The sequence below is a fragment of the Melozone crissalis genome, unplaced genomic scaffold, assembly GCF_028551555.1.
Source record: "Melozone crissalis strain CALT ecotype California unplaced genomic scaffold, PUWL_Pcris_2 ptg000013l_1, whole genome shotgun sequence".
NCBI classification, from domain to species: Eukaryota; Metazoa; Chordata; class Aves; order Passeriformes; family Passerellidae; genus Melozone; species Melozone crissalis.
This window is the reverse complement of record NW_026535791.1, coordinates 57,514,414-57,526,501: the sequence shown is the minus strand read 5'-3', so window position 1 is coordinate 57,526,501 and position 12,088 is coordinate 57,514,414. Positions and strand designations below refer to the sequence as shown.

General features: G+C 42.5%; 1 protein-coding gene across 2 annotated transcripts in view; it reads left to right on the top strand.

Annotated features, from left to right (window-relative positions):
• Window positions 1-12,088, top strand: part of GPM6B (glycoprotein M6B) — a 106,553-nt gene that overhangs the window by 60,888 nt on the left and 33,577 nt on the right. The window lies entirely within an intron of this gene.

Here is a 12,088-nt window from a genome sequence, read left to right as displayed (position 1 = left end):
AATATTTATGAGAAAGGATCAGCATAACACTACCAGATGCTTCAAACTGTGGAAAAATTACATTTCACTTCTGTAGGGCATCCCACATACTTAGTTGCTATGTCTTGGCTTAGTTGGGATTCTTTTGCATATATATATATACACATATAAATACACACATACATATTATTTTTTCTCTTTGATCTATTTAGAAGAGAGATAAAATTATGTCAACATCTGTAGCGATGTTACATTGCATGCATATAGAGCATAGGCAGAAATAAAGGAGGAGTGTGTCTTTTGGGGAGAAAGGGGTTTATAGGTATCCAGGCCCTTGAGTATTCCTGGGCTTCTTGGCTTCAGTGGTACAGCTCTGTGAGGAAAGCCCCTCTGGAGCAGAACACAGGCTGTGTCTCCCTGGTTTGGGATCAGTTTGTGCAGCATGTCTGGGACCATGCAGGATCCCTGTGGAAACTGCAGTGCTGTGGAATCATGGGTTCTGTCCAGCCAGAGCACTCCAGCTAGGGTGCAGTAGGATGATGTGGGGAAGCATTTACTTCTTCTCTTACTCTGCTCTACCCTGCTTGCATCACTCTCCTGATCTTGGTCATGATCTAGCTGGTGGCCCAGCTCTTCAGTATTTGGCATTTCTGCTTTCCCACCTTGACTGAAAGGAATTTTCTGGTTTATGATCCTGATCCTCTCTCCAAGGACAAACCTGAAAGCCATAGTATTTTTTTCTTTAACATCTATGTGTCTGAATAAGTTTTGGGACTCTTGCATTTGGAGCAGAAAATTCAGACTAGCAAATTTCTTCCATTTCCTGAAAGGACTGAAAATCACCTCTGCCTTGACACATGCAGCAAGATCCCCCAAGTCAGGGCAGTGTTCAGAAAGTAGCAAAAATAGTAATGATCCTTGAAATTGGTTTTGTTAGACTGAGTTAAAAGGACGGGAAAGGAAATGTGTGGAGCTTGTCCTGCTTCATAGCACATCAATCTCTTGTGTGAGTGCCAGTAGTTTTGGGGTTTGTTTTTTTTCATGAGATTAATATAGAAGGCCAGAAACTATTTCTGCCTACAGGAGCAGGCATAGTATATCCTGCATTCTCTGTGTCTTCCTCCTCTGACTGAATGCTGAAGCATGAAGCATATTCTGAGATGTTTCTATGCTGTGCACTTGCACAGTAGAAAACAGCAGTAGGTGGGATATTGGAAAAGTTAATAACACTTACTCAATGTGGAGGTGAGAAGGTAGTTTTGTTTCAGCAAGATAGTGACTCATGATGCCAAAATGAATGTGATGAGGCTGGTTTATTTTAGCTTAGATATCACACATACCTGTTGAGGTCTGAGATAAAGCAAGCAAACCCTCAGTAAGCATACTGTCAGAGTTCAATACCCTGTAGTGATCCAAGTTGTAAAAGCCTGCCTCATCACATGAGAGCACAGAGGGCTCTTTCTGGGGCTCTTTGAAAGGAAGAGTGGTGCCTTTGTTGGCAGGGTGCTGCCCTGTGCCAGAACACCACAGCGGATGGCAGCATGTGCTCTGCATTCATCGTTGGTCTGAATCCAGGGATTCTGAAGAATAAAGGAAATTTGAGAATATTTCCTGGATTGGGGAGTGCTATGAACAGGTCCCATTGGGTGTCAGCAATATGAAAGGCACTGCTTTACCCTGGTCTGAGTTCGTTCACTTCCTTTCTTCTTCACACCCCAAGATGCTGCAGAGAAATTCTGCAGGTGAGGCATAGTATTTCTAAATACATGGAGGGCTTTTTGTTCTCAGCTTTCTCTTTCCTTGGTTTAAATTCAAAGTAATGACACTGTTTTACCTGAAGTTTATTTTGACAGACCTTCACTCCTAAGAAGCCTAAAATCTCATTGCTGAGTTTACTGGGGATATCTCTTATCACCTGTGGTAGCTTGACCCTAGCTGAACATTCAATGCCCACCAAAACCACTGCCCCCCACAACTGGGTAATGCAGAGAAAATGTAGCACAAGTCTCATGGGCTGAGATAAGGAAAAGTATATGTGAATGGAGCTGAGATCTGTTTTATTTCATTTTCTGTGTCAAGCTGTCGTGGCATTTGATTCCAAAGGACTCATCTCAGAAGGAGTGGTTACAAAGTGAAGTTCTCATTCTAGTGTGAATGAGAAAACCAGTCCTCGTTTTGGTTTTTAATTCCTCTTTTCTCCTGCCTAGACTGTTTTGTTACACTCACCCATCTGTTAATGACCTAATGAAGGCCTCTGAAGGGTTTCTTAAGTCCCTTCTCCCTTTTTTTTGACATTAGACCTTCCTGTGGTGACATGGCAGCCTTGTATAGTGTTTTGGTACCAAGTTTTGAAATGCCTCAGAGCACAGGAAAACCTTGTCCAGCCTTTAAAGGCTGTGGTGCCAAATAATGTGTAGTCCTCCCCAGCCAGATTCCGTAGTGCCCCCGAACAAACACATTGAAATTGAACCTGTGGCTACTGGAGACTATGAAAAAGCTTTCCAGGGAGTCAAGCTGGCAGAGCTGGTGCATCAGAGAAAAGTGTGAGTCACTAGGGGTCAGACCCTTGGGCTGTGGATGCTCAGTGTTGCAGAGGATCTTGTGCGGAGAAGGGAGGGTCCCTGCTGGAGGGAGGAGGATGCCCACAGTCAGACCTCAGTCGCTGCTGCGCGGTTGCCATATGGACACGGCTCTGTGCCAGTGCCAGCAGCTCTGTCACTGCCTGGGGACCGGTGAGTGACATGCCTTTCCTGCCAGGTCGTGCAGATCTGCAGGGGCTGGCGCTCTGCGGGAGGCAGCGCGGTGCTGCGTGGGCGCTTGGCACATGGCTGGGGATGGTTGAGAGCAAAGTGCTTGTGCACAGCAGACACTGTTGAGTATCTTGAGCTTTGCTGCAGAAGAAATCAAGGAGGAGAGATGGATGCTCATCCTCAGGAAAGTTTCCTGAAACAGAACAAAAGAGTCTGAACAATGCAGACATTTCTCCTACAAGACTCCTTCTGCAGGCTGCAACCCAGGCTTTTTTCTGAAGAGCTTTTATATCCACCTCACTTGCAAGCTGCCTGCCTAGGATCTCATTGGCATTCTGCTTTTCTACTGTAATCTCATGTTGTTAAGGAGTGTGATTTTTCTTCTTAGCTGTGCCACATATAGAAGATTACATAAATACTGTGGAAATTTTGGGAGAGGGAAAATGAAGAAGAAGAAGAAGAAAAAGAAGAAAAACCAAACCCAAACCACAAACCCTTCCTCTGAGAAGCATTTTGACTTTGTAATCTTATGTCTTCCTCACAGAGGAAATTCTGTTTAATGTAGGAGGAAGGCAGACATGCCTCTTTACCAAGAAAACCACAAACTGGCTTCCTAATGGTCCAACTGTGTTAATGAGCAATTACAGACAAACACACTGAGCTGAGGTAGATTTATTCTCCTGGCAGCTGTTGACCAAAGATGGTTTGATGCAGCAGTGCTTTTTCCTCCTCTTCAGTGTTGAACTCATTTCCATCTCCTTCCTCTTGCCCTCTTTTCCTGGGTAAATAGAAATTCACTTTCTAGATTGAAGCCATTTCATAAAGGTGATACTTCTGAGATTCAGCTCTCCCATTAAACCAAAGGATAATTCTAGGATGGACAGAAGGCTTTTTTTTGCTCCTCCTAACAGCACAATGCTTCGGTTTCTCATTTTCAAAACAGGTATTTTAAAAAATGTGCCCAGGATACAGGGGTATAATTTAGCTTTGAATACAGGACCCTTTCTGATGGATTGTCGTGAATGTGTTTGAGCTCTGAAATCCTCGATGACAGGGTGTGTGTCAGTGTTGAGAGCAGCCAGGCCAGCTCTCTGGGGGGAACCCTGCGCTCCCGTTCAGTGCAAGCAGTGCACAGACACCGTGTTGCTCTTTGCAGTATCCAAAGGCTCTTTTAAAGTCTGAAACCAATCAAATAATAAGATTTTATCGGTTGTGCTCCCTTCTTTATAGAAAGAGTGAAAATTTGTTAAATATGCTTGCAACTGGCGAAGGAGAGAAGGAATACAACTTCAAACAGTGCTGCTAAAAACAGCCTGGGCTGCTTTTGTTTGGACTTGCAAAACGCGGCAGCTTAATGCCTCCATTGTATGCAGGGGGAAATATGCTAATTCAAAGCACATTTCCCATCAGAAGCCCTTTCAGGCCTGTCATCGCTGAGATATGAAGGATGATAAAAGCGGGGAGCAGGGGAGGCCGCTGCTGTGGGAGCGCGGCTGCGGGCATTGTGCGCTCAATGCGGCTGCCGAGCCCGCTCACCCGTGAAGGCCCGGCCCGGCCGGGTTCCCATGGGCGCCGCCAGCCCCGCCAGGGCCCGGGCCTGGGGCGGCCTCAGGGCCCGCGGTGTGCGAGCACCGGCTCCAGCGCCCATCCCATAGCCCCCTGACCCGGGGTTACTCTCTGCGTAACACGGACAGCTACTTTCTGTTCACTTTAAGTGCACTTTAAGCTGAAATAACAGATTTTTCGTGACAAGGCCTCCATCGGTTCTTTTCCAAGTTGCTGATGCGTGCAGGGCAGTGGCGCTGAGCTCCCTCTGTAAAGCGACGCCTTCAGCTCGGGAAATGGGGGATGCTGCAACTGGCAAGAGTTTTTTCTTCTCAGTTATGCAACAGAAGGGAGTCTGTGAAAAGCTGCTTAGTCTGTTACCATATCTATATGGTTATGTTTGAGGTTGAAATAAATGCATTCATCAGTGTTTGGTATGTCTGTTTGAGGTTGAAATATATGCATTCATCAGTGTTCGGTATGTATTAAAGATCTTTAAATACTGACTGATATGTATAAAAGCCTAGAATTTGGGATTTTTCCCCTTCTCTCTTAAAGTTGTGAAAAGGTCTTTAAATGATGGGGTTTGTCCCAGGACCCTGTTGGTCCAGAACTAGGGAGATGCTCAGTTTACTCAGGAATACATTTTCCGTCTTCCTTTAAACATGTGTGTGTTGTTTTATTGTAGAGAATTTGGGCTTTAATGAAATTGACGATCTGGTAATGTTGCTATGATATTTGCTTGGAAACAGTTTGAAGTGGCAATGAAAAATCAGTTATAGCTTGTTTGGTTCTATAAACCTGCAGTGTACTAATGGCAAATTAAACTAAGAAAATGGGCTTTTGATTGTGTTTGCAATCTGGTGATGTTCTGTCTGCAATAGAATATGTACTGCACTTGAACACACAATTAGTTTCTAAGACCATGGGTGGAAGTAAGTGCTTATAAATACTCTTAAAGCTGTGGCTGGTCTTCAGTTTCTTCCCTGTGCTAATAAACTTGTGAACAAGCGATTTGGTCTGGGTGATTTTGGCTAAGCATGAGAAACTATGGTCTTTTTCTGCAACTTGTGGGCAAGTCTGTGAGATGCAACATGCCTTTGGTTGCCTCCACCTACACCTGACATAGTAGTTTTTTTCTACATAGTGTTCTTCTTCTGTTCTTCGACAGAAAAAACCTTAGAGCCTTGGATGTTGTTTCTGCCTGGTGCTTTTCTCTTGTTTTAATTTTAGGGATTTTTTTTTCAATATATAAATCCCTTCTCCCTTTCCCTGGTGCCTCAGCTCCTTTTTTTCCCTCTCCAAATGGTGCAGAAAGGTGGAGCAGATAATTGTACTTCAAGAATCAGGAGTAGTGAGATATATGGAAGATGTGTCTGTAGTACTACAGAAATCAAAAATGCCAAGGGCATTTTCAATAACTAATGTGAGTGCCTCCAGAGGAAGCACACAAAGCAAATGTTTAGTGTTTACACCTGGGAAGCTGTGAATGCAAGAGAAATGGTTACAAATGTGCTGAAAACCAGAGAGTAGAAATAAAACGGGATGGGAATGATGGAAGGAACAAATAAAAGGCAATGCTGGATGAATTTCACTCTGAGTCATGACAAAGTGCAGAAATTATGTCTTTCAGCTGTTTAAAACAAGTGAATGTCACGTTTGGAAAGAAACAGAGATGGGGATGTAACTAGACATTGCTCAAAAGAGAGTCTGGGTGGTTTTCAGGCAGGAGGAACAGGGGCCATTTCAGAGGCTGGGACCCTGCTCCTTCTGCACTGGCTGCAGCGGGGCCCTGGCCATTGTGCAAGCCCTCCTTTGCGCCAAGCCTCAAAACCTGCTGGGCCACAGAGTGGCTCTTCTCACCAAACACTGAAAGGCTCCAAGCTTGAGACACTTAGAAAATTAGGCAAGACAAAATGTTGGAAATATGTACTCTAGGGAATAATCCTGCCCTGGCAAGGGATTTTACTTGACAGCCTATCTGGGAACCCAGGCTGAAAGCTGCTACTTTGTCCTTAACTCACCCTATAGCACTTTTGTCTCCGAGCTCACTTTGTACACAGGATCACCCACTGCTGAGGTTCAGCAGAAATTGAGGCGTGACATGATCCAGACGGAGCTCCAACCACACTCGTTGTTAGCAGGTTAAGTCATTCCTCGTTTACAAAGGTAGAGGGGTGGAGTTTTTTTCTTAATTGTGCCTAGCTCCCTGAGTGCACACTTAGCTTTTTGTGGGCTCAAGAAAGACCTGTAGAACACTTGAGCAGCGTTGTTTGCTGTTCACAGCGGCGCTCTCAAAGGCTTTGCAAAGCGCAAAAGAACCACTGCTTTCGACATGACTGGGATCCCAATCGCTGCAGCTGGAGAGAAGGGACTGGAAAAGCTAGACTGGAGAAGTTGCTTGGCACATATTTAGTCGATGAGTTAATTGGACACTCTCAACGTGGGACTTGTTAATGTCCTGCTGCTTTCCTAATGAGGATATCTGCTGTTGCAAAGAATACAGTGATTAATTGGGGACCGTTTCGTTAGTGTCTTAACTGAGGATTTCATGACTAGTGTCTTATGTGTGAACAGAGACTACATTTGCAATTCAACAGGCAGTCCAGCACTGCATGACAGAACTGAACTGGTCCAGGATCTTTCCAAAGTATAGTTGAATTACACTAGAATGAGAATTTTCTGTCTTGGGGAAACAGCTACAGTCCTCGTGACTTACAAGGTGCTGAAACCTCAAACAGTGAATTTCAGTACCTCATACCAATCATTATTGTGATGCTTTCTTTTATCTCAACATTTTGACTTTTGAGTTCAGTGGGCTTTTCAAAAAGTTGTTGCACAACTGCCCAACAATCCATGAGCTGCTCTAGGAGCAATGTATGGCAGAGCCTGGGGCCGGTGGTGCTGGTTTTCCAACCTGGGATACTGAGATAAAATGGTGACAGTGCTCCCAAGGTGTGGCTTAGCTGTGCTGCAAACTCCAGTCTGATCTTGGCTAACTTGGTTCCTGGCCCTGAAACCTTGAGCTGCAGGAGTCTGTAGCAGTCTGTACTCTAGGATGGCTGTGCATTCACTATCAAACTGAATACCTATTGCATGACTCTGTAAATTAGTATGCATTCCCCATAGCTGTTCCAATGGTGCTCATATGGTTTACTGTTCAATAAAAATACATATATAATTGTATGCATTTTCTTCATATACATATGAATATGCAAACATGCGTGTTTTCTGCATGTGTACATAAACACACATATCTACATCTGTGGTTTATGCATGGACTCCTTTGTGACATTCTAGGAGGATTCTTCATCCTTGTCCTTCCCCATGTACCCCCAGTATGCAGTGTGAGGTACCCTTCTATAATGAGTGCCCCTGGTTTCTTTTTGGGGACCTGTAGGCTTTTGCACTTCTTTTTATTTCCCTGCTTTTTTCCATGCTTTGTGAAGAGACTGGACTGAAGCCAAGACTGAATAACAAAACGAGCACTGAATAGATGAGAGATTGTAGGTGGGATGCTGAAGTCTATGCGAAGAGTGGGAGGGCAATTTTGAAAATCAGAACTGGATGTAAAGTTAACAGAGAATTGTCTGATTAAATGTGACTTTGTGGAGTAAAAGGCTAAGTTTGTGTCAAGGCTGAACTCAGTGATGTTTATTTATAGACAGAAGAAAAGAAATCAACAGGTAGCCTCCCAGTGCCAGGCCTGTGTCAAGCTCTTGTGTTTTGAGATGGAACAGCTGTATTAACAGGAGTATATTATAATGATACCTTTGCTGCCTTCTAAATTGCTGGCAGAAATAGCTCTTCTACAAGTACAAGAGGCACTTCTACTTGAGTGCTGGCAAGTGTGACATAAATATCTAGGATGCTATTTCAGTATGTCCAAGTATTCAGAAGCTCCAGTTAGTTTCCTGAGATGGCAGTAAGCTTTGACAACAGTGTTGGAGAAGAGGGTTCACAGCAAAAGCTAAGTATGTTGGATTGTCTTCAAAGTGCAGAATTAAGGCAACAAAGACAAAAGGCTTGAGCATATTTTTTTCCTGCTGCACTGCAAGGCAAAGGCATGATAGCTGAGAATTTCCCTTCAGTTGTGATGGACAGAGGGAGCAAACAAAGGTGGTTATGTGTGCCAAAGTCAAAAATGTAGCCCTTAAAATTCTGGAGCAGCATTTGAAGCACTATTGAAGGCTTCATGTACAAGTCATGTATGTGAGGATCTTGCCACTGATGAAGAGAAAAATGTATGGAGATTGGGTAACCCAAAGCCTTGTTTAGCTCCTTCATTAAAGCATTTGAAACCTGCCGTGCAGTACACTTGTAGAAACTATGCCATAAAATTGTGGAGCTGGAGTAGAAGCTGAGGACAGCCACCGGAGCTGGAGCTCTGAACACTTGCCTAATGATAGTTCCTCCTGGGGGACATGCTAGGAAGTCTTTGCTTTCATTTTCTGTATTTCCATGCTCCTTCTACTGTAGTCTAAATGGGCTCTAGTTTGTCATCATATTTTTTTCTGGCTTGCCAAAGGGATGGTGCTTCTCCAGGCAGCCTCACAGGAGAGGGATGCAAGAGGTGATGTTGATTCCAGCTTAGTTTCAAATGTATCCTTTTTTGTTTTCATTTTTTATTGCCTTTCCTTGGAAGTCTTTAGGATGGTTGAGAGTCCTGTATTTTGTCTGTCAAGAGTTTTGAATTATTTTCCCCAGATTTTTCTTTTTTAAATACAAGTTTCTAAAACCCAGGAAAATATTACTAAGGCCCTTAGATTAAATAAATAAAATCCATCACTTTTAAAAATTATTTCCTTCTGTGCTGTTGACTGCCTTTCATAAGTGGAAATGGAGCTCCCACCTGCTTAAGAAGACATCAACTTTTTCTTTCATTTTGACTTTCATTATAGTTCTTCAGGCTTTTTCCTCTGGTCGACTTAACATCTCTACAGCTATCTTTGAGACTAGAACTTGATGAGACCTAACTATGGAAAAGCCATGCAGAACCATCTGCTCACTTTCTAAGGGACTTGTTTTTTCCTTTTGTGTTCCAACTAAATGTTAGCTGTTGGTGTATGTTCTGGGTCTGGGCTGTTTATTTCCTTTGATTCTCAGCCGTGGCTGTAACTGTAGTGGTCCAGCTGGAAACAGGCAGGCTAGACAGAGAGCTGTATGTACCCCAACAATTGAGTGACATCTCCTCTGCCTGCTGCTTGTCACCAGGCATTTAGCTTGGCAGCAGTCATTGACACCTTCATGAGGCTTTCTTAAGGGAGTCACAGCACTGGCATCTTCACGCTGTTAAGGTTTGCTTACCCTCCTGGATTTCGCTCCATTGGTTAACTCAGTGATTTTCTTTGGCTGCAGAGATAGCCACTATCCATGCTTAAGCCTTTATTTTTGCTCTTTCTAACAGAAATTTGAGACTGAGACCCCTAAGTGCAGTGCAGACTCATGTCTGTGTTTCATACTGTAGTATAAGTGCAGAGATTTTCCACTGTTATTTGTTAATTTGGATTCCATTTTCCCAGTAACCTAGTATATCTGAAAGAATGAACCCCAATTTTTAAGTTTTTGTAAGGTACTTGCAAGATCTATGACTGCTGCACAACTAAAAACTTGTCATGCTTTGATTTTATCCACATGGAAAGTTTGCCTGCTTTTGCATAAGTATTTGGATTGGGTTTTATAAGCAAGTCTTTGGTAACTGGTTTAAAGCTGAACATGAGCAATTACATTGCACCAAGTGGCTTCACGTGTATTTGTTCTTTCTCTTAAATATTAAAAAAAAAGTTTTCTACAAGTCATCTTTAAAATTAGTTGTTTGGACTATGTGTCAGTCTTATTTGAAGGACAGTCTCTGTATTTTAACTTCTGAGTCTTGGATCTCATAGATAATCTCAAATTGCTCTTCAGCTATGTGAGAACACTCTTTATTACAGCTCTGTGAAGCCTTTGTAGAAATGGCAAGTGTGTATTCATCTCCTGAAAGCTTGTGAAGAATTTGCTGTAGCTTATGGTAGAGCTTCTCAGCCTGCAGGAATGTAAACTAGATTCAGTGACATTAAAGATAGATGTTCAAAAGAAACTGGCACATGAACAGAATAGGGATTCTAATGTATTTTTTTTACTTTTGCAATTGTGCTATTTTAATTGACTGAGCAAAATTATTAAATGTGTGGTTTGGGGGTTTTTTTTATACCTAGATAAAATAGATTTAAGCCTTTTTTTGAAACTATTTTGCAGTAAATGTGACTTGGTCTGCAGTGCCTTCACATACTTTCCTCCACTGCTATTCATCCTGAGGTTTGGCAGTAGGCTCAGAGCTGTGCTTTAGCAGCAGAAACCCTTGCTGCTCAGCCCCTCTCCTCATTTTCACTTTTATCTTGTTCTGCAAAAACAAAATGCTGGGCTGAACTTCTCAAATGTAACTAGCTGCCTGCCCTGTTGCTGGTTATCTAAATCAGCTTGGTCTGTACAAGCAGGTTTTTACTGAATATCAGTCTTAAAAGTTTTGGGTTTTAAAGATTTTTTTCCCTTTGTGGCTTAATATTGTGCTGTGTTGTCATAGGCATAAACTTGATGTCTCCCAGTCTCATCACATATTATGACAAGGATGTATCTGTTTAAGGGAGGGAACATTGAATGAGACAACTTGCTGGCTGAGATTAATGCTTGAAACACAAGATCAGCACCCATGTTAGCACTGGAGGAAATAGTATAGTTTGTTTTATTTGCTGTATTTATCAATGATGGTGTAAAAGTTTGAAAATCTAGAAATTACTTAGAATGATAAGTGCTTAAAACCTGTCATACATTGCAGCAATCCAGAAAATAGTAACAAGGGAGGGGAGAGAATTTTACACTCATACATCACTTGGAGCTTTTAGAGGATTATTTACTTGGTAGGATTAATGCTTTTGAATAGTTGGGCTTGATGATTTTTGAAGTGCTCAGTTCAGGTTCTTGTGAACTTGATTCTGGTATTGTGCACAGATTTTTCATTGCCTGTTTGGGGAAGGGGTTATTCTGGGGAAACAGTTGAGGAAATAGTCTCCCAGCCTGTTAGTTTTGAGTTTCTGAAACATCACAAACTCTGAAGTCCTGAGCCTGCCTAAAATTCTGCTCACCAGTAGGAAAGTGTGCAGCTGTTTGAAGGAATAGATCTCACTGGTAAAGAGGGGAGGGCTACAGTCATGGGCTTCCTCCAGGGACAGTCTGTAACCACAGGTTATGTCTAATGTGTTTTCTGTTTAAATAAAGGAAATTCCAGATTATGTTTGTATTTTCTGTGTGTTTGTACTGATAAGTGCATTGATATTGCACCACTTGAATTAGGTTATGAACAGGCCTTTTGTAACTTAGGATAGTCTGAAGGGAGGTTTCAGCCTTTTAAAGTTTTAGACCTTTCAGTCTAAAAGGAAAGATCATTAAGAAAGAGAGATCTAGACTGTGACAGAAGTACCAACTGCACAATGAGGCATTCCAAAAAGAGAATCTTATGTCAGAAGCAATCAAGTACTTTGACCAATTGCTAAAATTTATGTGACTTTCAGCAAGGAGAGTGTATTTGGTATGGATTTTCAGTCTTACTGATGTTAAATGGGGAAAAGTCCCACTCTTCATAGAACCTTTTCTTTGTGTAATCATTATACCAACAACTTTTAGTAATGGTTAAAAAAATACAGCAAACACATCAGCCATGCTTTCACCTTTTGGCTGGTTGTTTCAGGGAGTGTGTTTGCAGTGCATGGTCTTGCTGGGGAGGGATTTCAATCTGTGTGTGGATTGCTGTCTTGGCACTGGAGAGGAAGGTGGGGGAA